The 26,893-nt window shown below is 39.1% G+C and overlaps 1 long non-coding RNA gene across 2 annotated transcripts in view; it reads right to left on the reverse strand.

Moving 5' to 3' along the window:
- The window catches only part of LOC106507279, an 80,317-nt gene that overhangs the window by 26,281 nt on the left and 27,143 nt on the right, over positions 1-26,893 (reverse strand). For both annotated transcript variants that reach the window (XR_001303160.2, XR_001303159.2), the window contains exon 4: positions 1,863-1,907. This is a non-coding gene — a long non-coding RNA (uncharacterized LOC106507279). The remainder of the gene's footprint in view (positions 1-1,862; positions 1,908-26,893) is intronic.

The raw sequence follows: 26,893 nt of genomic DNA on the forward strand, positions 1-26,893 counted from the left end.
TTCCTTTGCTTCAAGTACTGCAAAGGCTCCCGATTTCACTCAGAGAAAGAGCTAAAGACCTAGCCTCCAGTATACCTTGACCTCATCTCTACCACTTTCCCCCTTACTCACTCCACTTCAGCCCCACCTGCCTCTTTGCTTTTCCTCTAGTCCACGCATGCCCCCACCACACGGCCCTTGCTCTAGCTGCCCCGTCTGTCCTGAAGCACACTTTATACAGTTACTGGCTTGACCAATTCTTTTAGATCTTTACTCAGATCTCACCTTCTCCACAAGGCCTGCCTGAACAAACTATTCAACACTACAACTGTAGTATTAAATGCAGAACCGTAAGTTCTGCAGCAGGAGACACTACAGTTCCCCACATACCCATTCCCTCTTACGCTGCCGTACTTTGTGTTCCTGGACTTATCACTTTCTAACATTCTGTGTAAATTACACCTATTATTTATTGCCTATCTCTTCCTGCTAGAATGTAAGCGCCACAAAGACAGAGACCTTTGTCTATTTTGTTCCCTGATGTGTACTAAGGATTTAGAATGGTGCTTGGCCCAAGCACTCCATAAATATTTGCTGAATTGAATTGAATTCCTCAGTAGGGAGCTATAAACATGGCAGGTACACTAAGACTTTTCTACACAACATAAAATATCTCTTTCAGTGAAATGTATAGAACTAAGTATGCATATTAGAAAAGAGGAAAAGTCTGTGATCCTTAATTTAAGCTCCTATACAAGAATCTAGAAAAAGAGCAATATAAGCCTAAAGCAAAAGGAAGGAAATAACAAAGAACAGAAATCAATGAATTTGAAAGGAATACTAAGAATAGCTCTGTACACATAAATTTGACAACTTAGATGAAATGGACCAGTTCCTTGAAAAGCACAAACTAGCACAATCTATCCAATATGATATAGATCATTTGAATAGCACAATTCAAGGAAATAGACCCATTAAGGAAATTTACTACTTACCTATTAATATAACTAAAATAAAAAGTAACACCAAATGCTAGTAAGGATGCAGAGAAACCAGACCACTCATACATCGTGGATGGGACTATAAAAAGGAACTCTGGAAAACACTTTGATAGTTTCTATAAGAACTAACGTGCAACCACCATACCACCCAGAAATCACACAACTGCAGTCCCAGGCTTTTATACCAGAGATACCTTATGTTCACAAAAATCTGCACATGAATGTTTATAGCAATAACCAAAAGTTGGAAACAATACAGATGTACTTCAACTGGTGAACTGATACATGCAAAATCTGGATAAATCAATCTCCAGAGAATTATGCTGAGTGAGAAAACTCAAAAAGTTATTGTATGATACCATTTGTAGAACATTCTTTTTTTTTTTTTTTTTTGGCTGTACCCATGGCATATTAGAAAAGAGGAAAAGTCTGTGATCCTTAATTTAAGCTCCTATACAAGAATCTAGAAAAAGAGCAATATAAGCCTAAAGCAAAAGGAAGGAAATAACAAAGAACAGAAATCAATTCAGTCCCCCAGGCCAGGGACTGAATCTGAGCCACGGGCACAACCTACATCACAGCTATAGCAACACCGGATCCTTTAATGCACTGTGCTGGGCCAGGGATCAAAACTGCACCTCTGCAGGACCTGAGCCATTGCAGGTGGATTCTTAACCCACTATACCACAGCGAGAACTCCCCATGGAACATTCCTGAAATGACAAAATTACAGAAATGGAGAACAAATTGATGGTTGCTGGGTAAGAGCCTGGGCTGAGGTAAGGAGAATGGCAGGGAGGTGAGTACAGTTATGAAAGAGGGATCCTTGAGGTAATGAAAATGTTCTATATCAATACCAATATCTTGGTTGTGATACTGTACCTTAATTTTGCAAGATGTTAACTGGGTGTATTAGTCTGAGTTCTCCTGAAAAATAGAGTATAGATCAATTAACTTGGCTTATTCATAGAGGAAAATGGTAAAGTTACACCACTTGCATGGTTCACAAGTGCCAGGCACTACTCAAACACTGTCCACAAGAGACACAAACATGTGAAAGCAAACAAGCGAGGCAAGTCCATCTCTGCTAAGTATCCCTTCTCACACTGGGCAAGTCCTCATTTCCACAATGGTCAACAAGAAACAAAAACAGATTTTAAAATAGTTGTTACAATCAATAGACAAAAACTAAGGTGTTAAAAAGCAATCACATTTCCGGAGTTCCCGTTGTGGTTCAGTGGTTAACAAAACTGACTAGTATTATGAGGATGCAGGTTTGATCCTGGCCTTGCTCAGTGGGTTAAGGATCCCACATGGCTGTGAGCTGTGGTGTAGGGTGCAGACCTGGCTCAGATCTGGTGTGGCTGTGGCGCAGGCTGGCTGTTTGACCCCTAGCCTGGGAACCTCCATATGCCACAAGTGCGGCCCTAAAAAGACAAAAAAAAAAAAAAAAGAAAGAAAGAAAGAAAGAAAGAAAAAAAAAAAAAAAGAGCAATCATGCTTCCAACCAAGACCCGAAAGTCCTTTAAGGTCAACACACCAAGAACTATAAAGAAAACTACAAACCTTCATGACACATTGAAAGGGCATCACTAGATGGAGAGCTATCCCTGCTCCTAACTGGAAAGACTAAACAAATAATATGGTAACGTTTCGCATTCACAGACTGAATGCAGTGCTAATTAATGGGGCATAAAGAGTTTTATAAACTAGAACTTGACAAAATAATTGTAAAATGCCCTCAAAAAGAAACACACAAAAAAGTGCTCAGAGTTCCATCATGGCTCAGTGGTTAACGAATCTGACTAGGAACCATGAGGTTGTGGGTTCGATCCCTAGACTTTCGCAGTGGGTTAAGGATCCGGCATTGCCATGAGCTGTGGTGTAGGTCACAGACGAGGCTCAGATCCTGCGTTGCTGTGGCTCTGGTGTAGGCCGGCAGCTACAGCTCCCATTGGACCCCTAGCCTGGGAACCTCCATATGCTGTGGCAACAGCCCAAGAAATAGCAAAAACGATCAAAAAAAAAAAAAAAAAAAGTTAGTGTTCTGGGAAGAAAAACAATAATGGTGCAGAACTTCCCTTTCCTGGATTTAAAAACATGGTGATGTCAGATAGCAGCAATGATCAAAACTCCTAGGCAGTTCGGTTCCCAATTGAAGGGGCTGTTCTGAGTCAGCATGGTGAAGAGATGAGGGAAGAGTCAGAGGCAATAGGTGTCTTGGGAGGGCTTTTTGTTTGTTTGTTTCCAAGACACAGGGACTTCCTTCAAGGTAGTTCGGGTAAAAGACGGTTATTTTAAGGATATAACAAGAAATTTCACCTCATCTAAGGATTGAAACAAAGAAAAACTAGACCCAGATCTCACTGCACTAAAACCATGAACCAAGGGAATTCTCTTCATATCTCAAGAATTGTTCCTGATACCCCTCTAAGGTGTGAGCACTAGTTGGGTGACACTTCACACCACTTCCTATCTGCTCCTCCATCCCAGCGCCTGAAGTAGCGGCAGCTCTGAAGGATGTTCAAAACCCATCTTCACTTTGGTTCTCCCAGTCTCTTCAGCTGCTTCCTGAAATATGAATCTCTGGTTTTCGGAGATTTCTCTTTTTCTATGTTTACAGCTTTCCAACAGTGGTTTAACAAACTCCTTGAATTAAATTTCTTCTGTTTAACCTGACTACAGTAGTTTGTTTTCTTGACGAGACCCTGATTGCTACATTGTGAATTCCAAGGCTGACCTTAGTTTGGTTTTTTTGAGCCAAAGTGCACACAAATCATAAGCTGTTTCTCTCATGAGCCGGTATCCACCTCTGGTCCAGGGCATGGCTATTTTCAGCAGATGGTCTGTCACCCCAAACTTTCTGGTGCAACTGAGAATAGGACTGGCCAGAAGCTGGTGGATCGGGGTGTGGTTGGGCAATTCGGGGGGTGGAAAGGATTAACAATTGAGGAAGGGCTACAAAGAGATTTGAGCAGAGATACTCACATTCAAACAGCGAGGTCTGAAATCAGAAGTTCAGAAATGGAGTTCCCGTCGTGGCACAGTAGAAACAAATCTGACTAGGAACCATGAGTTTGCAGGTGCGATCCCTGGCCTCTCTTAGTTGGTTAAGGATCTGGCATTGCTGTAGCTGTGGTATAGGTCACAGACAGGGCTTGGATCTGGAGCCACTGTGGCTGTGGTATAGGATGGCAGCTGTAGCTCCAATTCGACCCCTAGCCTGGGAACCTCCATAGGCCACCAGTGTGGCCCTAAAAAGAAAAAACAAAAAGCAAAACAGAGAGAGAGAGAAAAAAAAAAAGAAATTCGGAAAGAAATCAGTGATAGGTCACTATGGGAGCCAATGGGGTTGAAAACCAAAGGTAGGTACAAGTACAGCTGCAGTCACAAGGAGTAGATTCCAGGAACAGATCAGAGACAGACTGAGATGGAAGTGGGCATTTCAGAAATAGCAGGGGTAGCTATGCAGAGCGATCCTTACAGAAAAGGCTGAAGAGTGTCAAGTATAGTCATATAAAGGAATGTGAGAGGTCACCATGTATCTGAGTTTGCCCCTAATGTGACATATTCCCTAACCTTCACCCTTCTTCTTTTTATTTTATTAATAGTTGTCTTTTATTTTGCAATTAATTTTTTTCTTCATTTTATATGCAGAGTTTCTCCTTTTTTAAGCCCTGAAGTGATATGGGTCCATTGTAATGTAATATGTATGAGAATTCATAGGTAAATGGCAAGAAAAATCTAAAGTGAATCTGTAATCCAACCATCCAAGGTTAATCTTCCAGGCCTTTTGTAATGCCTCTGTATTCATATGCACATACCTATGGTCATACGCATATTTTTTTAAAATCAAAATTACTTCACTTAAGGGAAGGAACATAAGAGGGAAGGATCTTTGGCATTGCTGTGAGCTGTGTTGTAGGCCAGCAGCTGCAGCCCTGATTTAACCCCTAGCCTGGGAACTTCCTTTCATATGCCACAGGTGCAGCCCTAAAAAAAAAAGGAAGGATCTTATAATACTATTTTGTTTTTAAGTAGACCTACTGACCAAATCAGAAACTTCAGAAATAAATCCAAGTCTATACAATAAATTAATACATGAAAAATTTGGTGAAATAAGCAACAAATAACTGAATCTCTATTAAACAATATGGGAGAAACTTGATATCATTTAAAATAATCTAATTATATGACCATACTTTACACTTGATCTTAGCCAAAAGGCCAAGAAGCAGTATATATGACTGGACTTTATACTATATAATACAATAGGTTTGGAGGCATTAAATAGTTAAACAGAAATCTATTTTCTTTTTTTTTTTTTTTTTTTTGTCTGTTTTTGCTATTTCTTTGGGCCGCTCTCGCGGCATATGGAGATTCCCAGGCTAGGGGTCGAATCGGAGCCATAGACACCGGCCTACGCCAGAGCCACAGCAACGAGGGATCCGAGCCGCATCTGCAACCTACACCACAGCTCACGGCAACGCCGGATCGTTAACCCACTGAGCAAGGGCAGGGACCGAACCCGCAACCTCATGGTTCCTAGTCGGATTCGTTAACCACTGCGCCACGACGGGAACTCCCGAAATCTATTTTCATTTGAAGGTAAAAATTTCAAAAATTTATCATAAAATATAGAAGATAATACAATAATATACTTTTCTCAATAGAAAACAACACATCAATCTTGGAATATTGAAGCATTTAAAGAAATCATTAATGCCAAGGTCAATGGAGTTTATGCTATAAAACAAAGCCAGCTATTTAATTAAAAAATAAATTTGAGATGAAGAGCAATGGATGAGAAACCACTGAAAACAAATGTCAAATTACATCTTTTATCTATAGTATATAAGGAACTGATAAAAATGTGAAAGATCAGTTCCCCTTCTGAGAGATAGTCAAAATACATCAATACAAAAAATACAAAAATATTAATAAATAACTTGAGAAATAAACACTTGACAACATTCCTTGCCTCACTAATAATTAAGGAATCTGAATTTAAAACAATGATGAGGGGGAGTTCCCACAGTGGCCCATTCATGAGGATGTGGTTTCAATCCCTGGCCTCCCTCAGTGGGTTGAGGATCTAGTATTGCCATGAGCTGTGGTGCAGGTCACAGATGTGGATGGAATCCTGCATTGCTGTGGCTATGGCATAAGCCAGCAGCTGCAGTTCTGGATTTGAACCCTAGCCTGGGAACTTCCATATGCCACAGGGGTGGCCCTAAAAAGACAAAACTAAACTAAAATAAAACATAAAACAATGATGAGGTAAAAATTCTCTCTACTATCAAAAGTAAAAGTGAGAAAAACTCAATGTTAGTATAACTGGTAAACAGATACTGGAATGTTGCTATAGTACTCAAATTAAGAAAACCTTTCTAAAAAGCACAGTAGGGATATAGCTGTTAATCCCACTTTGGGGAAGAAAAAAGAAATATTTCAAAACTATTTTTATATCTGTATTTCTTTTAATTGTACAAAAACGAGATATGTTATATGCTCCAAATAGATTGTCATTATAACGTTGATATAGTAATATGATAAAATAATGAACTGCTGGGAGATGGGATTACGATGGCGGAATACAAGGACTGGAGCTCAACTTCTCTCCTAAAACAACAAAATTTGCAACTACATGCTGAGCAATCTTCAACCAAATGGACCAGGAACCTTATAGAAGATATTCTACTCCAGAAGACAAAGAGGAGGCCACATCAAAAGGTAGGAGGGGTGATTATGCTATATAAGCAACCCCATACCTCACATGTGGGAAGCCCCACAGACTGGAAACTAAATGGTTCACAGAGACTCACCTACAGGAGTGAGAGTTCTGAGCCCCACATCAAATTGCCACAGGATCTGGCACTGGGAAAAAGAGCCCCTGGAACATCTGGCATTGAAGGTCAGTGGGGCTTGTGTACAGGAACTCCATGGGACTGGGGGAAATGGAGACCCCATTCTTAAAAGGCACACACAGATTTTCACGTGCACTGGGTCCCAGGGCAAAGCAAAGTCTCCATAGAAATCTGGGTTAAAACTGACTGCAGTTCTTGGAGGACCTCCTGGGAAAACAGGGGTGAATGTGGCTTGTTGTGGGGGAAGGACATTGGAAGCAAAGCTCTCAGGAATATTCAGCAGCATACCTTTCTCTGGAGGTGGCCATTTTGGGAAAATCTGGCCCCACCTGTCAGTCAGCACTGAGAAGCCCCAGGGGCAAACAACAATCCAGGTGGGATCATAGCCCCACCCATCAGTAAATAGGTTGCCTAAAGATCCCCCAGGCACACAGCCTCCTCTAATCTCATCCAGAGACAAAGTCCCGCCCACCAGAGGGATTAGAATCAGCTCCACCTACCAATGGGCAGACATCAGTCCCTCCCATCAGGAAGCCTACAGCAAGCCCCCATACCAACTTCAGCCACAAGGGGGGCAGACACCAGAAGTAAGAGAGGCTACAACTCTATTCTCTGTAAAAAGGTCACCACACCAAAAATCTATAAAAATGAAAAGACAGAGAACTATAACTCAGATGAGGGAGAAAGAAAAAACCCCATAAAATCAGCTAAGTGATCAGGAGATTCTCAGCCTCCGGGAAAAAGACTTTAGATTGTTGATGCTGAAGATGATGCAAGACATTGGAAATAAACTGGAGGCAAAGATGAAGGAAACACTGAGCAAAGAGATACAAGATGTAAAACTTAAACAAGAAGAGATATAAAATATAATAACTAAAATAAAAAATTCACTAGAAGCAACCAACAGCAGAATACAGGAGGCAGAAGAACGAATAAGCGAGGTGGAGGACAGATTAGTGGAAATTACGGATGCAGAACAGAAAAGAGAAAAAAGATTGAAAACAAATGAAGAGAGTCTCAGAGAACTCTGGGACAATGTTAAATGCACCAACGTCTGTATTATAGGGGTGCCAGAAGGAGAAGAGAGAGAGAAGGGGACAGAAAAAAATATTCCAAGAGATAATGGCCGAAAACTTCCACAACATGGGAAAGGAACCACTCACTCAATTCCAGGAAGCACAACAAGTACCATATAAAATAAACCCAAGGAGGAACACCCCAACACACATATTAATCAAACTGACCAAAATTAAAGACAAAGAGAAAATCTTGAAAGCAGTTAGAGAAAAGAAACAAACAACATACAAGGGAACCCATATATATATATATATATATGTATATAGAAAGAGAAGAAAAATCTATCAATTAGATAACTACAAAATCAAATAACACAAACAAATAAGAAAAATCAACTCAAATACAACACTAAAGATAGTCATCAAACCAGAAGAGGAGAGAACAAGAGAAAAAGGGAAGAAAAAAGAGCAACAAAAACAAATCCAAAGCAATTAATTAAATGGCAATAAGAACATACACATCAATAATTACCTTAAATGTTAATGGACTAAACGCCCCAACCAAAAGACATAGATTGGCTGAATGGATATAAAAACAAGACCCATATATATGCTGTCTTCAAGAGACCCACTTCACTTCTAGGGACACATACAAATTGAAAGTGAGAGGATGGAAGGAAATATTCCATGCAACTGGGAATCAAAAGAAAGCTGGAGTAGCAATACTCGTAAGAGACAAAATAGACTTTAAAATGAAGAACATTTTAAGGGACAAGTAAGGTCACTACATAATGATCCAAGGATCAATTCAAGAAGAAGATGTAACAATTTTAAATATCTACGCACCCAACATAGGTTCACCACAATATTTAAAGCAACTAACAACCTTAAAAGGACAAATCAATAATAACATGATCATAGTGGGGGACTTTAACACCCCACTTACAGCAATGGACAGATGATCCAGAGAGACAATCACAAGGAAACACAGACCCTGAATGAAGCACTAGACCAGATGGACTTAATAGATATTTATAGGTCATTCCATCCAAAAGCAACAGAATACATACACATTCTTCTCAAGTGCACATGGAATATTCTCTAAGATTGATCACATCCTGGGCTACAAATCCAACCTCGGTAACTTTAAGAAAATTGAAATCATATCAAGCATCTTTTCTGACTACAACACTATACAACTAGAAATCAACAACAAGAAAAAAACTGCAAAAAACACACAAACACTTGGTGACTAAACAACATTCTACTAAACAACCAAGGGATCACTGAAGAAATCAAAGACTAAATTAAAAAATACCTAGAAGTAAATGACAACAAAGATACGACACTCCAAAACCTATGGGGATGCAGCAAAAGCCATTCTAAGAGGAAAGTTTAGAGCAATACAAGCCCACCTCAGCAAACAAGAAAAAGCTCAAATAAACAAGCTAACTTTACATCTAAAGCAGCTCAAGAGAGAAGGACAAGACCTAAAGTTAGTAGAAGGAAAGAAATCATAAAGATCAGAGCAGAAATCAATGAAATAGAAACAGAGACAACCACAGAAAAGATCAATGAAACGAAAAGCTGGTTCTTTGAAAAGATCAACAAAATTGATAAACCCTTAGCCAGACTTATCAAGCAAAAGAGAGAGGACTCGGAGTTCCCGTCATGGCGCAGTAGTTAACGAATCCGACTAGGAACCATGAGGTTGCAGGTTCGATCCCTGGCTTTGCTCAGTGGGTTAATGATCCGGTGTTGCCGTAAGCTGTGGTGTAGGTTGCAGACGCAGCTTGGATCCAGCGTTGGTGTGGCTCTGGCGTAGGCCGGTGGCTGCAGCTCCAATTCGACCCCTAGCCTGGGAACCTCCAAATGCCACAGGAGTGGCCCAAGAAATAGCAAAAAGACAAAAAAAAAAAAAAAAAAAAAAAAAAAAAAAAAAAAAAAGAGGACTCAAATCCATAAAACTAGAAATGAAAAAGGAAAAGTAACAACAGACATCACAGAAATAGAAAGGATTATAAGAGACTACTATATGCAACTATACGCCAATAAAACGGAAAACCTAGAAGAAATGGACACATTCTTAGAAAGGTACAATCTTCCAAGACTAAACCAAGATGAAATAGAAAAGAAGAATGGACCAATTGCACGAACTGAAGTTGAAACTGTGATTAAAAAACTTCCGGAGTTCCCATCGTGGCGCAGTGGTTAACGAATCCGACTAGGAACCATGAGGTTGCGGGTTCGGTCCCTGCCCTTGCTCAGTGGGTTAACGATCCAGCGTTGCCGTGAGCTGTGGTGTAGGTTGCAGACGCGGCTCGGATCCCACGTGGCTGTGGCTCTGGCGTAGGCTGGCAGCTATAGCTGCAATTGGACCCCTAGCCTGGGAGCGGCCCAAGAAATGGCAAAAAGAAAAAAAAAAAAAAAAAAAAAACAAACTTCCAACAAACAAAAGTCCAGGACCAGATGGCTTCAAAGGTGAATTCTATCAAACATTTAGAAAAGAGCTAACCCCTCTCCTTCTGAAACTATTCCAAAAAATTGCAGAGGAAGGGATATTCCCAAACTCATTCTATGAGGCCACCATCACCCTGATACCAAAACCAGACAAAGATACCACAAAAAAAGAAAAGTATAGGCAAATTTCACTGATGAACATTGATGCAAAAATCCTCAACAAAATACTAGTAAACTGCATCCAACAATACATTAAAAAGATTGTACATCATGATCAAGTGGGATTTATCCCAGGGATGCAAGGGTTCTTCAATATCTGCAAATCAATCAGTGTGGTACACCACATTAACAAACTGAAGATTAAAAACCATATGATCCTCTCAATACATGCAGAAAAAGCCTTTGACAAAATCCAACACACGTTTCTGATAAAAACCCTCAGAAAGTAGGCACAGAGGGAACCTACCTCAACATGATAAAGGCCATATATGACAAACCCACAGCTAACATCATTCTCAATGGGGAAAAGCTGAAAGAATTCCCGCTGAGATCAGGAATAAGACAAGGATGTCCACTCTCGCCACTACTCTTCAACATAGTTTTGGAAGTCCTAGCCATGGCAATTGGAGAAGTAAAAGAAATAAAAGGAATCCAAATTGGAAAGGAAGAAGTAAAACTATCACTATTTGCAGATGACATGATACGATACCTAGAGAATCCTAAAGACTCTACCAGAAAACTGTTAGAGCTCATCCATGAATTTGGCAAAGTCACAGGATACACAGAATACACACTGATACACAGAAATCAACAGCATTTCTATATACTAACAAGAAAAGATCAAAAAGAGAAATTAGGGAAGCAATTCCGTTTACCATCGCATCCAAAAGAATAAAATACACAGGATACACAGAATACACATTGATACACAGAAATCAACAGCATTTCTATATACTAACAAGAAAAGATCAAAAAGAGAAATTAGGGAAGCAATTCCGTTTACCATCGCATCCAAAAGAATAAAATACCTAGGAGTAAACCTACCTAATGAGACAAAAGACGTGTACTCTGAAAACTATAAGGCGGTGATGAAAGAAATCAAAGATAGTACAAACAGATGGAAAGACATACCATGCTCTATTGACTCTTGGAAGAGTCAATATCATCAAAATGACTATACTACCCAAGGCAATCTACAGATACAATGCAATCCCTATCAAATTACCAAGGACATTTTTCACAGAACTTGAACAAAATATTTTAAAGTTTGTTTGGAAGCACAAAAGACCCAGAATAGCCAAAGATACCCTGAAAAAGAAAAATGGATCTGGAGGAATCAGGCTCCCTGACTTCAGACTATACTACAAAGCAATAATCATCAAAACTGTATGGTACTGGCACTAATATAGATCAGTGGAACAGGATACAAAGCCCAGAATTAAACCCACCCACCTACAGTCAAGTAATCTATGACAAAGGAGGCAAGAATATACAATGGAGAAATGACAGCCCATTCAATAAGTGGTGCTGAGAAAACTGGACAGCCACATGGAAAAGAATGAAATTAGAATACTCCCTAACACCATACACAAAAATAAACTCAAAATGGATTAAAGACCTAGATATAAGACCAGACTCTACATAAAACTCTTAGAGGAAAACATAGGCCAAACACTCTCTGACATAAATGACAGCAACATCTTCTCAGATCCACCTCCTAGAGTAATGACAGTAAAAACAAAAATAAACAAATGGGACTTAATTAAACCCAAAAGTTTCTGCACAGAAAAGGAAACCCTAAACAAAATGAAAAGACAACCCACAGAATGGGAGAACATCTTTGCAAATGAATCGACTGACAAGGGATTAATCTCCAAAGTTTATAAACACCTTCTGCAGTTCCATACCAAAAAAACAAACATCCCCATCAAAAAATGAGCAGAAGATCTAAACAGACAATTCTCCAAAGAAAACATCCAGATGGCCAAGATACACATGAAAAGATGTTCAACATCACTCATTATTAGAGAAATGCAAATCAAAAACATATGAGGTACCACTTTACACTAGCCAGAATGGCCATTATCCAAAAGTCTACAAACAATAAGTGCTGGAGAGAGTGTGGAAAAAAAGGAACCCTATTACACTGTTGGTGGGATTGTAAATTGGTGCAACCACTGTGGAAAACAGTATGGAGATGCCTTAGAAAACTAAACATAGAACTACCATTTGACCCAGCAATCCCACTCCTGGGCATCTATCCAGAGAAAACCATGACTCGAAAAGACACATGTACTCCAGTGTTCACTGCAGCACTATTTGCAATAGCCAAGACAAGGAAACAACCTAAATGTCCATCAACAGAGGAGTGGATAAAGAAGATGTGGTACATATACACAATGGAATATTACTCATCCATTAAAAGGAACGAAATAATGGCATTTTTAGCAACATGGATGGACCTAGAAAATATCATGCTAAGTGAAGTCAGCCATGCAATGAGACACCAACATCAGATGCTTTCACTGCCATGTGCAATCTGAAAAAAGGACAGAATGAACTTTGCAGAAAAGATACTGACTCATAGACCTTGAAAAACTTATGGTCTCCAGAGGAGACAGTTCAGGGGGTGGGGGGATGTGTTGGAGTTGTGGGATGGAAATCCTATAAAATTGGATTGTGATGATCATAAATGTAATAAATTCATTGACTAATACAATTTTTTTAAAAAATGAACTGCTAATAAAAATAATAAATCTATGAACAATGGCTATTAACTGAAACAAAAAATAGAAATTTAAATATTATGAAAATAATTTCTTGATATAAGTATGTAAGCATTAGGTATGTATAACAATAAATATTAAAAGAAAGCAAGCAGAATCTTTTAACTGGTGGCTATTTTATAGTAAAGGCATTCTTTGTACTTTTTGTTGCTCTATTTAGAAATATTTTGCTTGTATCACCTCTGTTTGGTTAAATACATATAAAACATACTACATTTAGTTTTCAGTGAAATTTCGCAGAGATTCAACTATGAAATTTGGCAGATGACATAACTCACAATACTCTATTCTCCTTCAACCCATCCCCATTCTAAAACTCCTAGGAATAGCTGACATTTAAAATGGAAATTCCTATCATTTAGTTATTATAGTGGATTCTGTGGTATACCACCTACATAGATCACCCCTCTAGGACTGAAGCACTCATTCCCCTGCCTGCTGTGAGAGTTAGTTGAGAGCTGTCAGATGAATGTCTCTCCAAGAATTGCCTTCTCTCAATTGAAGAAAGCTGCCTGGCTCAAGGTCATGCTACTTTCCTTGGGGGCAGCCACTTTTTTTTTTTTTTTTTTTTTGTCTTTTCTAGGGCCGCTCCCGCAGCATATGGAGGTTCCCAGGCCAGGGGTCCAATCGGAGCTGTTGCTGCCGGCTATGCCAGAGCCAACACGGGATCCAAGCTGCATCTGCGACCTATACCACAGCTCACGGCAATGCTGGATCCTTAACTCACTGAGCAAGGCCAGGGATCGAACCTGCAACCTCATGTTCCTAGTCAGATTCGTTAACCACTGCGCCACAATGGGAACTCCGGTTTTTTGTTTTTTTTTTTTTTAACTAAAAAGACTAACACTCAAAGCTTTGTGTGTCTATTATATAGACATTAAGAATCCCTGGGCAATCTATGTCTGGAAGGTTCATTTACCTCACCAGCAACATTGACACTATTTCCTCTTCTTTGGAAACTTCATTTTCCTGGGCCTCTATTGCATGTGTTGAATACTAGAAGGAATCAGGAAACCTTTCAGTTCTGCTTCTGTCTAAAGGTCATTTTCTTTCTCTTTAGATCTCTGGTTGTGTCAGGCTCTGAGCTTCTCTATCCCATCATTCCAGAAAGCTACGGGTCCCACTAGCTAGCACTTGTCTCCTCTACCCACAGTAAGTTCTAGATGCTGAGAGAGTTATGGGGATCTCTCTACAGGGACACCAGGAGTAGGGAAACTTAAGGTCCTCTGGCTGGCAGTCACCGTCTTATTTTTGTTTCTTTCCTTTGCCCCCACTGCTTTCCTCTCATGGTCAGAGTTGTCACTCTCTTACTCTATTGTAATTTCAAGTTCCTCTACCCACTGTGATTTGCCACCTTTTTATTGTAAATTTCTGAATTACACGTTCAAATTTTATTACTATTATTATATTATTACACTTTAAAAGTTCTGAATGACAAAGCTATAAATGAGACCTCTGTCCTTCCTCCCTCTCTTCTTTCCTTTCGTGTCTCCCCTGCCCCACCGTTTCTGGCTGCACCCAGAGCATATGGAAATTCCTAGGCCAGGGACTGAATCCAAGCTGTATATGGCCAACACCACAGCAGTGGCAGTGCTGGATCCTTACCCACTGTACCAGGCGGGGGATCGAACTAGCAATGCCACAGAGATAAGCCAGATCATTAATCCACTGCACCACAGCAGGAACTTCCCTTCCTTCCTTCTTGCAAAAAATTTCTTGTGTACCAACTCTGAGTCATCTACTAAGTAAAGGTACCTACCCTTATTTAAGGTTATTAAATGTGATATTAGGGACATAATCATTCCTTCTTGAGATCTTCCTAAGGGCCAAAGTTGGCGGCAGACTGCTGGTCTGTCTGAATCTTGCAGCATATTCCACTGGGACAACCAACCCAGAGCTCATGCCCTTGGAGGGAGAGTATATTAACAGCATTTTCTTTGTGTAGGAAAGCCTCCAAGTTTTATAAAGCCCCACTATATTTAGTGCAGTAAAGTAAAGGGTCCCTAACCAGTGGATTTCTATCAACCAGCCTCAAAGGCCAACTGGATAGGGAGGTTGGAAGCCACAACCCAACCCCCTTCCAAGTGGCTCCTTTAAGACATCACGCCCTCTTGAGCAGTTTTAAGTCAAGAGCCACTTAAAACTGAGCCTTTTCCATCTTCACATTGTTGTTGACCTTAGTTCTAAAGCCTGAACACACTTCTCAACCTTTCTACAACCTCAGAGTTTCTGATCTTGCAATCATGTTTCCAAATATAGCCTTGACTCTCCCTCAGGATATAGCTTGGGGTTAGTAAAGGGAACCACTGCTCCTTTTCATCACATTATCTCAAAGTCTTTTCCAATGGAGAAATATGTACAAGGTAGACAAAAACTGTGACTTTTGATGTTAATCCTCTGGTTGCAGAAACTTTCTTGTTTTTTGTTCATCTTTGGTATTCTACCAAGGACACCATTTCTCTGACTTTGGTTTAATTCCTGAGTCAGGATTCAGGCCCCCTACTATTAAGACAAATCAAAGAAAGTTGAAAGAAGAAAGATTAATTGCACCACAGAACCTTAGTTATTTCTGAAATTGAGGCACCAGGTGCCTCTGAAAATAGGAATATTGGATGTGGGTGGGAAAAAAAAAGATTATTTGAAAGTTTTATAACTATCAGATCCCCAGATCTACTCAACAGCACAGCCAAATGGCTACCTAGAAGCCAGGTAGTTGATTCTCTTGAGAGGCTGGGTCAAAGACTCTCAGCTTAGTGCACCAACATAGCTAAAGATCAAATAGAGTTTTTATCATGAATGGATGTTGGATTTTGTCAAGTGCTTTTTCTGCATCTATTGAGATAATTATGTGGTTTTTTACTTTTCTTTTGTTAATGTGGTGTATGATGTTGATTGATTTGCATATGTTGAACCATCCTTGTGAACTTGGGATGAATCCCGCTTGGTTGTAGTATATGATCTTTTTTATATGTTTTTGGATTCAGTTAGCTTAAATTTTGTTGAGAATTTTTGTGTTTATATTCATCAAAGACACTGGCCTATAATTTTCTTTTTTGGTAGTATCTTTGTCTGGTTTTGGTATTAGGGTGATGGTGGCTTCATAGAATGTCTTTGGGAGGATTCCTTATTCTTCAACTTTTTTGAAAAGTTTAAGAAGGATGGATATAAGTTCTTCTTTGTATGTTTGGTAAAACTCGCCTGTGAAGCCATCTAGTCCTGGAATTTTGTTTGTAGGGAATGTTTTTGTTATATATTCAATTTCATTTCTAATGATAAGTCTGTTCAATTGATATATTTCTTCTTGATTCAGTTTTGGCAGGCTGTACGTCTCTAGAAAGTCTTCTAGGTTGTCAAATTTGTTGACATTTAATTTTTCATAGTATTCTCGTATGGTTTTTTGCATTTCTGCTGTATCTGTTGAGATTTCCCTTTTTTCATTTCTCATTGTGTTTACTTGAGTTCTTTCTCTCCTCTTGGTGAGTCTGGCCAGAGGTTTGCCAATTTTGTTTACCCTTTCAAAGAATCAGCACTTGGTTTTATTGATTTTTTCTATTGTTTTTGAATCTCTATTTTACTGATTTCCTCTCTAAAAAGGGTACCCTACTTTACTGTGGGTAGGAATATAAACTGGCATAACCATTATGAAAAATAGTATGGAGGTACCTCATAAAACTAAATATAGAACTACCATATGATCCAGCAATCCTACTCACAGGTATATATCCAGACCAAACTTTCCTTGAAAAAGATACATGCACCCTTATGTTCATAGCAGCACTATGGACATAGTAGCCACGACATGGAAACAACCTAAATGTCTATCAACAGACGAATGGATTAAGAGGATGTGGTATATATACACAATGGAATATTACTCAGCCATAAAAAGAACAAAATAATGCCATTTATAGCAACACGGATGGAACTAGAGACCCTCATACTAAGTGAAGTAAGTCAGAAAGAGAAAGACAAATACCATATGATATCACTTATATCTGGAATCTAATATAGGGCACAAATGAACCTACCTACAGAAAAGAAACAAACTCATGGACCTGGAGAACAGACTTGTAGTTGCTAAGGGGGAGGGGGAGGGAGAGGGATGGACTGGGAGTTTGGGGTTAGTGGATGCAAACTATTGCATTTGGAATGGATAAGCAATGAGATCCTGCTGTATAGCACAGGGAACCATATCTAGTCACTTGTGATGGAACATGATGGAGGATAATGTGAGAAAAAGAATGTGTGTATGTGTATGTATTTTTATATATGACTGTGTCACTTTGTTGTACAGCAGAAATTGACATAACATTGTAAATCAACTTAAATAAAAATATAATAAAAATCTTTTTTAAAAAGATTAAATAGAAGTCTCTGTAAAGAATGATGAACTCCTCTCACCCCTACTCTCCAGCCTTTTCCCCCTGATTACCTCGCAGAAGGCTAAAAGCCAAGTTTATAAACTCCATTGCAAAAGGATTTCTTTTACTAACTAACTAACCAGGCTTGGAGAAAATATCTTCCGTTAATGATATTTGGAAGTCCTTTCCAATCCTACCCCTGAAATGTGACACTACTACCAAATTCAACAGTCCAACAAACTCTGCCCATTCACAGGGAGCACTTAAGTGCCTCACTCTTAAATGTGAATAGACAGTCACTTCTGAAAACTTACAACTGTAATTACAAACAAAAGGCATTCAGAGGGAGATAACAAAGTAGGAAATAAAAGAAAACATGAAGTACTAAAATGAATGCCCTTAGAGAGCTAAGAGAAAATATTGCACCCATGAAATAAGAACAGAATGCCATTTAAAAACAAAGCAATGGGAGTTCCCATCATGGCTCAGCAGTAATTTCCTGATTAGTATCCATGAGGTTGTGCGTTCAGTCCCTGGCATTGCTCAGTGAGTTAAGGATCCTCTGATTCAACCCCTAGCCTTCCATATGCCATGGGTGAGGCCCTAAAAAAACAAAACAAAACAAAACAAAAAAGAAAAATAAAAAAAGTAATAGGAAGGAAAGAAGGGACAGAAAACTAGAAATAGCTTTAGAAAATAAAAATATGATAGATTTTAAAATTCAATGGAAGAATTAGAAGACAAAGAAAATCTCCCAAGGGAAATATAAGAAGAAAATTATATCAGTTCGAGTGATACAACAACTGAATCAAGGGTTCTAGAGTGAGCAGAGAAAATGGAGGGGAGGGAATTACTAAATTAAAAATGTGCAGGAGTTCCTGTCGTGGCTCAGGGGTTAACGAATCTGACTAGGAACCATGAGGTTGTGGGTTCGATCCCTGGGCTTGCTCAGTGGGTTAAGGATCTGGCATTGCCATGAGCTGTGGTATAGGCCACAGACATGGCTCGGATTCGGCATGGCTCTGGCGTAGGCCGGCGTCTATAGCTCCGGTTGGACCCCTAGCCTGAGAACCTCCATATCGCGGGAAGTGGCCCTAGAAAAGGCAAAAAGACAAAAAGACAAAAAAAAAAAATGCATAATAATTTCTCAAAACAGAAGGAAATGTGTTTTCAGGTTGAAAGGGCCCATGATGTTGAGGTTCATTACACAGTGTGAATGAGAAAAGACCCTAACCTAAAGTGCATTATCATGAAATTTCAGAATGTTAGAAAGACAAGGAAGATCTCAAAACATCCCAGAGAAGATTAAAAAAAAACCTTGAGTCCTATAAGCAGTACCTAGTGTCAAACTTCTCAATAGCAGTATAGAAAGCTAGAAGACAAAGAAGCAATGTTTTTTAAATTCTGAGGGAAAATTATTTCCAACCTAAAATTCTATACCCAGACTATCACTTAAGTGTGCTAAGGAGTTCCCGTCGTGGCGCAGTGGTTAACGAATACGACTAGGAACCATAAGGTTGTGGGTTCGGTCCCTGCGCTTGCTCAGTGGATTAACGATCCGGCATTGCCGTGAGCTGTGGCGTAGGTCGCAGACATGGCTCGGATCCTGCGTTGCTGTGGCTCTGGCGTAGGCCAGTGGCTACAGCTCCAATTCGACCCCTAGCCTGGGAACCTCCATATGCGCAGGAGCGGCCCAAAGAAATAGCAAAAGGATCAAAAAAAAAAAAAAAAAAAAAAGTGTGCTGCTAAAATAAAGAAATTTCAGACATGCCAGTCCTCAAAAAAAATTTACCTTTCATAAACTTTCTCAGCAAGGTATTGCAGGATGAGTCCCACCAAACCAAGTGAGCAAACCAAAAGGAAGATATATGAGTTCTAGGAAACAAGAGACCAGCAAAAGAAAGATGTAAAAGGAATTCCCAAAACAATGAAAAAAGCAAGATGACAGCTGGGCAGCTGGCCTAGAAAGAGCAACCAGTACTGACTAGAGCTGGACAATGAAAAAATCCGGACAACATCCAGAAGAGATGTCTGTGAGAAAACAAACAAAACTGATAGAGTGAGAGATTTATAATTCTCTCAAAGGGCTTGGGTAGAAATTAGTGATTGCTCTATGGAAACTGAAGTTTAAAAAAGACAATTATTAACCTAAGGGAAAATAAAATGGCTATATAAGATACAAAGTGAACAGCAAGCAGTTCACCTGTGAACAATATTTCCATAGGTATAATAATTTAAACACTGAAAATGGGTTTAATCAAAATTTTAATTATAATGGGGGGAATGGTTATAGGTGAATGGTTATAGGTGAATCTCTATATGCCACTGAAAGAAAACAAAATCCTATCCTCCATAATAGGAAATCAAGAGCTAACACTGAAACTGAAAATAAAGGGGAAAAAACCTCAAATAAGCACATGAAGAAATAGTAAAAGATGTGATTATACTTGGCTCTGTTGAGCAGAAATCAGAGGTGGGAAGAAGTGGGCAAAGGGACTGCCATTTTGTTTTGTTATTTTTGGTAAAAGCCTATGTTTGACTTTTTATCCTATGTGCCTATATATATGATTTTTAAAAGGACTAAAGCAAAAAAAAAAAGTGAGTAAGAGAGGAAATAAAGAAGAAGAGAAAATTAGGGTAGAAAAAAATAACATGAAGTCAGAAGTAATATTAGATCCAGTACACATCATTGCTAAAGATAGGCTGAAAATTGGGTTCTGAGCTTTTTAGCAGCCAGCACAAAGTGGGAAATGTAATCATTTATACAGTTCCACAATGTCCAAGAGATAAAAAACAAACCACTTACTCAGGAGAAATGTATCTATTCCTGGTATTGAGATCTGAGAAACAGTTTTCCCATCTGTCCTCCTAAAGAGGCCACCCTGTGACGTAGTGAACCACATCCTCATCAACTTGCCTACAGTAGATGCAATAATAAGTTTATAGAGCTGTTTCTTATCATATCTCTCAACACGGGTTGATGGCAAAATGCCAATGCAGAGTTCAGTAAAAGCAATTCTATGAGGAGATGAAAATCTGTTCACTTCAGAAAGACGATAAAGCATGGTGGCTCATGTGTGGGCCTGGGTTCCAAATATGTCTCTTAAGAAAGTTACTCAACTACTCTGTACTCAGTTATCTCATCTCTAAAATGGGCCTAAACATCATCATCTCCTAGGATTTTGTAAGGATTAAATAAGTATACACATGTGAAGTGTTTAAAGTAATACCTGGCATATATAAGCACTAAAAAAAAAAAGATAGCTATTATTCAGAGAAATGTTTTTTTAATGGATCTTATATGTGAAGACTACCATAAACAGGAGTTCTCATTGTGGCACAGCAGAAATGAATCGGACTAGTTATCCACAAGGATGTGGGTTCGATCCTCAGCCTCACTCCATGGGTCAGGGATCCAGCACTGCTGTGAGTTGTAGTGTGGGTCACAGATGCAGCTCGGATCCCGCATGGCTGTGGCTGTGGTGTGGGCCAGCAGCTGTAGCTCCAATCCGACCCCTAGCCTGGGAATCTCCATATGCCACAGGCGCAGCCCTAAAAAGCAAAACAAACAAAAAACTACCATAAGTGAAACAGTGTGATACTGGTGAAGAGATAGATAGATCAATGGACTATTACAGGGAAACAGACGCAGATAAACATGACCAACTTCAACAAAGCTGCAAAACAATTCAGTGGAGGAAAGACAGCTTTAGCTATCATCATTAGCCATTAGGGAAAATGGGAATTAAAACCATAGATATATCATTATATATCTATGAGAATGGCTAAAATAAAAAAATAGTGACAAAGCCAAATGCTGACGGAGCAAACGGCTCTATCACGTATTGCTAGTGGTAATACAAAATGGTATAGCTACTCTACAATTTTTTAGAAAACTAAACATACACTTACCACATGACCCAGCAATCACACCCCTAGGCATTTATCCAGAGAAATAAAAATTTATGTCCACACAAAAACATAGAGAGGAATGTTTATTGTAGCTTTCTTTGTAAGAGCCTAAACTGGGAAACAACCCAAATATCCTTCAGTGGGTGAAGAGTTAAGCTACAGTGTGTCCATATCATGGAATATTACTCAGCAGTTTAAAAAAAAAAAAGCAAATTATTGATACATGCAACAATTTGGATGAATCTCAAAAGATTATGCTGAGTGAAAAAATAAAATCTCAAAAGGCTGCATACTGTGTGATTTAATTTACATAACCTTCTCGGAGTTCCCATCCATGGCTCAATGGAAACAAATCTGACTAGTATCCATGATGACGCAGGTTTGACCCCTGGCCTCACTCAGTGGGTTAAGGATCCAGCGTTGCTGTGAGCTGTGGTATAGATCACAGAAGCGGCTCAGATCTGGCGTTGCTGTGGCTGTGACATAGGCTGGTGGCTATAGCTCCAATTCCAACCCTAGCCTGGGAACCTTCATATGCCATGGGCACAGCCTTAAAAAGACAAAAAAAAATTATATAACCTTCTCAAAAATGATAAAATTATAGATGAGTTCCCTGGTGGCCTAGTGGATTTAGAATCTGGTATTGTCACTGCTGTGGCAAGAGTTTTTTTTTGATCCCTGTTCTGGGAATTTCTGCCTGCCATGGGTGTGGTCAAAAATAAATAAATAAATAATAAAATTATAGAGATGGAGAACAGATTTAGTGGTTCTAGGAATTTGGGTTGGGGGAGGGGAGGAGCCCAGGGGTAACAACAAAAGGGTAGGATGAGGGATCTTTGTGGTAATAAAACAGTTTTGTATCTTCAAGTGACTGCGGTTACATTAATCTACATATATGATAAAATTGCACAAACACACACACTCATGCACGCACATACAAGTACATGTAGAACTGGTAAATCTGAATTTGAATAAAGTCTGTTGATTGTACCCAGGTCAATTTACTGGATTTAATATTATACTACAGTCATGTAAAATGTGACCACTGAGGAAAACTGCGAAGGATACACTAGACCCTGCTGTACTATGTTTGCAATTTCCTATGAATTTATAATTATTTCAAAATAAGTCTTAAAAAGTAGATACTATGAAAATATTAGGTAAATCATATTTTAAAATCTTAGAAGTTCCCTTGTGGTGCAGCAGTTTAAGGGTCTGGTGGTGTCACTGCAGTGGCTCAGGTTTAATCCTTGGCCCAGGAAATTCCATATGCCTCAGCACGGCCAAAAAAAAAAAATATTCTTAATTTGGGGATTAAAGTTACCTTTACTCAGCAAACTCTTTCTTTACAGATTATCTAAAATGATAATTTAAACATTTAAAGGGTTGGTAGAAATTCATCTAAGAATGGGCTTCTTTCAAAAAAATAGTGAAATGGGAGTTCTATGGTAGACTAGTGGTTAAGGATCTGGGGTTGTCACTGCTATGGCATGGACCTGATCTCTGGCCCAGGAACTTCCACATGCCATGGACACAGATCAAAAAAAAAAAAAAATTAGTGAAGTTAAAGAGTAGGGCGCATATGCATCTGTGTGTGCACTTGCGTTTAGAGAAAAACATGGTGATACAGGTGTTCACTGTTCCAAGAAGGCAGGTAGCACTTCCAAGAGTCCTTATAGAATGGAATTTCTTACCATAGACCCTCTGCTTTTCAGTTCAAAACCTAATTTTCCTCTAGATTGAGCATAGATTCTCATTAACTGAGCTCACAGTATTGATGTGCCAAATATGGTAATCTCAGCCACACACAGATTTGCAAGAAAAGCTAAGTTTCTTTCTGCTTTTTAAATCAACTTACTTTGAACTCGAAACCCACATTCTACAACCTGGAGGAATTTCAAACTAAGCAATTCCTTGCAAGGGCATCACTGGTCCGATTACTGCCCTGATACTCACTTTCACAGTTTGAAGGGTACTCTCAGGAGCATTTTCCTGGGAGTGACTGCAGCTTTTGTGATGCTTGGGACTCGGGGTGTCTTCAGGGCCTAGGATCAAGCATCCCTGGGCACTACATATGATTTTGTCTTCTGTATTACATCTCAGGTTGTGACATCTCCCTCTCCTCTCACCTCAGAGAAACTCCTAGAGAAGCCTCTTATGTCTCGAAGATCCTTTCTTTCACCATCCTCTAGACATTCAGAAGCATCTGATTAATTAGCTTAGCTTTTCCAGAGGATGGGAAAACCCACTAAATTGAAGCTCTTCTCCTTTTGGTCCTGCTAAAATCCCTGTGGTAAAGAATTATAAAGCCTTATTACCTCCTGAAAAGTGGGGGTAAATGTAGGCAGAACAAAATAAAATTATATTTTAACAATCATTCTTCCACAACTACATCGAACCAGAAAAGCTATTTTATTATTTTGTAGTGAACAACAAATGTCACAGCAACAAGTCACATCCACATAGCTAGCCCATTCTTTCCTCTTTAAAGAAGACTCTCAAGATTCTAATTAGACTATTTTTTGATGACCCTGGAAACAGAACCAGAGGTATCATAATAATTCAATATGTAAAGGGATCAGGCTGTCCTAGCCTGATGTATCAATCCCATAGCAGGGATACTCACTCATGTCATGCTAAGGGAGCTGGAAACACTGGAAGTTCTTGGCTATAATCCCCTGGATCCATGTTCATGTTGAGAGTGTCCTTGCCAGTGGAGTTGCAATAGTCAGAGGTCTTTGTCTGGGACTTTGTCTCCTAGGGGAGCATTTGGATGAACACCACCAACACTTGTCCTGGAGACTCTCCTTTCTCTATGCTCCATAATCTCTTCTATCAAGTAACAGGCCAGTCCTGTGGGCCTAGGATGCATGTTTCTTCTGGATGATTTTTCATACATCTGTTTCAATCAATTGCATAGGGACTTTAAAATGAATTTTCAAAGAGCCATATGATTTCTTTGTTTTTGCACTAGACTTCCTGTACCCACCAAATCCTGAGAGTGGTATATATAAAACTAAGTATTTCAGAAGATCTTCAATATGGGATTCTAAATATCAGAAACATCTAAACAAAGGTATTAGCTTAAACAATGTAAAAATAATTATAAACTTAAAATTACATCATTGCAGAGTTCTGTTGTAGCTCAGCAGATTAAGAACCCGACTGCAAGGATGTAGGTTCTATCCCTGGCCTCACTCAGTGGGTTAAGAATCTGGCATGGCTGCAAGCTGTGGTGTAGGTCACAGACATGGCTCGAATCTGGCGATGCTGTCACTGTGGTGTAGGGTGGCAGCTGTAGCTCCATTCAACCCCTAGCCCAGGAACTTCCATATGCTGTGGGTACACTCAAAAAAGAATAAAAAATTACATAATTGCAACCATTGAAGAACAGTTAGTTGTTACACGCAGCATGCATGATGATGGGTGAAATCTTCTGGATGCAAATGATCCAATAATAATGTCCCTGAAGTCAGATTTTTAAGGTTGAATATACACTGTCAAGATATTGAATGGCCTCACTGCAAAAGTCCCTGAGTATTTATATTTTGGTGGGTAATAATATCTTTCTGAATTACTGTATGTGTGCTGTGTTGAGATGTCTAATCCTCAGACATAGTAGCAATAATCTAGCATAGGACAGGAAAGTCCATGGCATTTCCTCCTACTCTTTGTAGAGAAATAATGGACCTCCCAGTGAAAGTATTGTACGCTGAACTTGCAAAGTGCTTTAAAGCAATCTTTTGGGTAATTCCTCACCTATGCATCTCTGTGTACATCAAGAATTATTATCCTATTTTCTTTTAATAGGAAAATAAGGATACAATTAATAATAATAATAACAACAGATTTCAAGGTCATTTTTCCTATGAAAAGTTTAACAAGTTACATTACCCATGGCAACAAGGAAAAAACTCAGACTGAGCCAGCTCCCTCAAACTCTGCTTAGTTACCTTTTATTCTCTAGTATCCTTTGCTTGTTTTTTTTTCTCTTTTAAATTTTTTTCTTCTCTAGTTTTTAAAATTTTTTTTATTGAAATATAGTTGATTTACAGTGTCATTTTAGTTCCAGGTTTCCCTAGTTTTCTTAAAATAGCACATGCAAGGTACTCATCATTATTAATAAGATCTTCCCAATCTTAATCAATTCATTATGTCCAATAAAGCTAGAAGAAGCACTAGCCAACTGGACTCATGAATAATTTTGTAATAGCTTCTTCTTTTTTTTTTTTTTTTTTTTTGCCTTTTTGGGCCGTACCGGCAGCATATGGAGGTTCTCAGGCTAGGGGTTGAATCAGATCTGTAGCCCCTGGCCTATGCCAGAGCCACAGTAACATAAAATCTGAGCCAAGTCTGCGACCTACACCACAGCTCAAGGCAACGCCGGATCCTTAACCCACTGATCGAGGCCAGGGATTGAACCCACATCCTCATGGATGCTAGTCAGGTTTGTTAACCACTGAGCCATGACAGGAACTTCTGTAATGGCTTTCTCTATCAAGATAAATGGATATGCTATAGCATGTTATGGCTTCTGAAGTAATTTCAGTATAATTTTAGGATTCCAAAGCAGCATATGAAAAAATAAAGTTTTTTTTAAGTTTACTTCAATAGGTTTGGGAGTAAAACTTAACATAATGTTGCTATCAAGTTGTGCTGTTTAATTTTGATTTGATCCCTTGACTATGAAACCCATGAAATATTTATGAAATACATGAATATATTTATTTGAGCTTTGCTTTCCTCCAGCTCAGGCATAACGACCCTTTTTTATTTATGTAAACTTGAAATAATAATAATAAGCTAGTTGTGTTCAGTTCTATCCTTCGAGATGAAGAGATGCAGTTATCGCCCCAGAGGGCAGTCATATGGTCTCCATTGCCTTTCAATACGATTACAAGTAAAGACTATGCTCAGAATCTGTTCAGATGACCATTTCACCCAAGATACATTTTTGTTAAATACAGAACACCAGGCCTTAGAGGAACATAAGGCTTAGAATAATTAAATGTTTTGTTTTGCTCAGACAAAAAAAAAAAAAGATCCAGTCCCATGTATTATTATCATTACCTACTGATTCCATCCTACTACAATTGGAGCATCACTACAAAATTTGTTCTTGTTCTCATGGCCAGAGCTCCAGCCTTGCACACACTCTGTGACACTCATTTGGCCAGAAGGATCCATGGGCACCCGGAGAGCTGCCTGCTATTGCCTACGTGTCATATGAGGTGGCAAGAACATCTCTTTAGGTTTGGTTTTCACTGCCGGAAATTATAAAATCAGATTACTGCACATAATGGGGCTCATTCTAAGAGGCTAGAGGGAGATTTAGAAGCCTTTCAGTCCACTTATCAAAATGCTTACAGTTGCCATTTCATTGTGGATGAAACAATAATAAATATTGAGCAAAGGAAGTTAATCCACATCCGGAGGATTTTATTCAGTTAAACAACAAAAGTTGTGCAGATCCCAAGCAATGAGTTTCATATTAAAAAATTCAACAGCAGC

The sequence above is a fragment of the Sus scrofa genome, chromosome 2 (genome assembly GCF_000003025.6).
Source record: "Sus scrofa isolate TJ Tabasco breed Duroc chromosome 2, Sscrofa11.1, whole genome shotgun sequence".
Lineage (NCBI taxonomy): Eukaryota > Metazoa > Chordata > Mammalia > Artiodactyla > Suidae > Sus > Sus scrofa.